The sequence below is a fragment of the Arachis hypogaea genome, chromosome 13 (assembly GCF_003086295.3).
Source record: "Arachis hypogaea cultivar Tifrunner chromosome 13, arahy.Tifrunner.gnm2.J5K5, whole genome shotgun sequence".
In the NCBI taxonomy this organism is placed as follows: domain Eukaryota; kingdom Viridiplantae; phylum Streptophyta; class Magnoliopsida; order Fabales; family Fabaceae; genus Arachis; species Arachis hypogaea.
In genome coordinates, this window is record NC_092048.1 from 95,195,157 (window position 1) to 95,198,066 (window position 2,910).

The window sequence follows — 2,910 nt, forward strand, 5'->3', positions numbered from 1 at the left end:
CTCTCTCATCTCTTTCTATTTATTTTATTTATTTACTAATATTTCTCTTCTACTCATCTAATAATTCGAACCCTCTCCCTCTCTCTGTGTCCGAATTCTTCTTATTCTCTCTACCTTATTCTTCTATTCTTCTTTTCCTCTGACACATAAAGGAATCTCTATACTGTGACATAGAGGGTTCCTCTTCTCTCTTTGTTCTCTTCTTTTTCATATGAGCAGGAACATGGATAAAGATATTCTTGTTGAAGCTGATCCTGAACCTGAAAGGACTCTGAAGAGGAAGTTAAGAGAAGCTAAAGCACATCACTCCCAAAAGGACCTTACAGAAAATTTTGAAAAAGAAGCAGACATGGCAGCCAAACCTGAGAACAATGGTGGAGATGCAAGGAAGATGCTTGGTGACTTTACTGCACCAACTTCCAACTTCTATGGAAGAAGCATCTCAATTCCTGCAATTGGAGCAAACAACTTTGAGCTTAAGCCACAATTAGTTTATCTAATGCAGCAGAATTGCAAGTTTCATGGACTTTCATGGGAAGATCCTCATCAGTTCTTAGCTAAATTCTTGCAAATCTGTGACACTGTTAAGACCAATGGGGTTAATCCCGAGGTCTACAGACTTATGCTTTTCCCCTTTGCTGTAAGAGACAGAGCTAGGATATGGTTGGACTCACAACCTAGAGAAAGCCCGAACTCTTGGAAAAAGTTAGTCAATGCTTTCTTGGCTAAATTCTTTCCACCTCAAAAGATGAGAAAGCTTAGAGTGGAAGTCCAAACCTTCAGACAGAAGGAAGGTGAGTCCCTCTATGAAGCTTGGGAAAGATACAAGCAATTGATCAGAAGGTGTCCTTCTGACATGCTTTCAGAATGGAGCATCTTAGGTATATTCTATGATGGTCTGTCTGAATTGTCCAAGATGTCATTGGACCACTCTGCTGGTGGATCTCTTCATCTGAAGAAAATACCTGTAAAAGCCCAGGAACTCATTGAAATGGTTGCAAATAACCAGTTCATGTATACTTCTGAAAGAAATCCTGTGAATAATGGGATGACTCAGAAGAAAGGAGTTCTTGAGATTGATACTCTGAATGCCATATTGGCTCAGAACAAAATATTGACTTAGCAAGTCAATATAATTTCTCAGAATCTGACTGGATTGCAAGCTGCATCCGGCAATACTAAAGAAGCCTCCTCTGAAGGAGAAGCTTATGACCCTGAGAATCATGCAAGGGAAGAGGTGAAGTACATGGGAGAATCCTATGGAAACACCTATAATCCTTCATGAAAAAATCATCCAAATTTCTCATGGAAGGATCAACAGAAGCCTCAACAAGACTTCAATAATAATAATGGTGGGAAAATTCGGTTTGGCAATAGCAAACCTTTTCCATCATCTTCTCAGCAACAGACAGAGAATTCTAGGCAGAGCCTCTCTGACTTAGCAACCATAATCTCTAATTTAACTAAGACCACTCACAGTTTCATGACTGAAACAAGGTCCTCCATTAGAAATCTGGAGACATAAGTGGGTCAGCTGAGTAAAAGAGTTACTGAAACTCCTCCTAGTACTCTCCCAAGCAGTACAGAAGAGAATCCCAAAAGAGAGTGCAAGGCCATAACTATATCCAAAGTGGCCGAACTTGGAGAGAGTAAAAAGGCAGTGATTTCCAATGAAGAAGACCTTGCTGGACGTCCACTGACCAATAAGGAGTTCCCTATTGAGGAACCAAAGGAATCTGAGGCTCATATAGAGACCATAGAGATTCTATGGAACTTAATGCTGCAGTTCATGAGCTCTGATGAAGATTTTTCCTCTGATGAGGATGAAGATCTTGTTGAAGAGCAAGTTGCTCGGTATCTTAGAGCAATCATGAAGCTAAATGCTAAGCTATTTGGTAATGAGACTTGGGAGGATGGACCTCCATTGCTCATTAAGGAACTGAATACCTTGGTTCAGTAGAAATTACCTCAAAAGAAACCGGATCCCGGAAGGTTCTTAATTCCTTGCACCATAGGCACCATGACCTTTGAGAAGGCTCTATGTGACCTTGGTTCAAGTATTAACCTCATAACACTCTCTGTAATAGAAAAACTGGGGATCTTTGAGGTACAAGCTGCAAGAATTTCACTAGAGATGGCAGACAAATCATTGAAACAGGCTTATAGACTTGTAGAGGATGTCTTAGTGAAGGTTGAAGGCCTTTACATCCTTGCTGTCTTCATAATCCTAGACACTGGGAAGGATGAGGATGAATCCATCATCCTTGGAAGACCCTTCCTAGCCATAGCAAGGGCTGTAATTGATGTGGACAGAGGAGAGTTAGTCCTTCAATTGAATAAGGACTACCTTGTGTTTAAGGCTCAAGGATCTTCTTCTGTAAACATGGAGAAGAAGCATGAAAAGCTTCATCCACTTCCCTCCATACAGAGTCAAGCAGAGCCCCCACATTCAAACTCTAAGTTTGGTGTTGGGAGGCCATAATCATGTTCTGAGTATCTGTGTAGCTCTGAAAGAGGTCACTGTAAAGCTATTGACATTAAAGAAGCGCTTATTGGGAGGTAACTCAATCTTATTTATCTATGTTAATTACTTTTTCATTTCATTTTCCATTGTTATTTTATGTTTTCTTTAGGTTGATGATCATGTGGAGTCACAAAAATAGCTACAGAATTAAAGCGGAATCAAAAGCAGCATAAAAAATAGCACACCCTAGAGGACAAGCTTATTGGCATTTAAACGCCAGTAAGGATAGTAGAATGGGCGTTAAACGCCCATTCTGGCAACATTCTGGGCATTAAATGCCAGAATTGGCAGACAGACTGGCGTTTAACGCCAGAAAAGGGTGTCTGGCTGGCGTTAAATGCCAGAAAGGGGCATCAGCCTAGCGTTTACGCTAGGAAAGGTAGCAG

The 2,910-nt window shown here is 40.7% G+C and overlaps 1 non-coding gene across 1 annotated transcript; it reads right to left on the reverse strand.

Annotated features, from left to right (window-relative positions):
• Positions 1 to 754: 754 nt before the first annotated feature.
• On the reverse strand, positions 755 to 862 carry LOC112739632 (small nucleolar RNA R71). The gene has a single exon (XR_003170563.1). It is a non-coding gene; the product is annotated as a small nucleolar RNA R71 (small nucleolar RNA).
• Between the last annotated feature and the right edge of the window lie 2,048 nt (positions 863 to 2,910).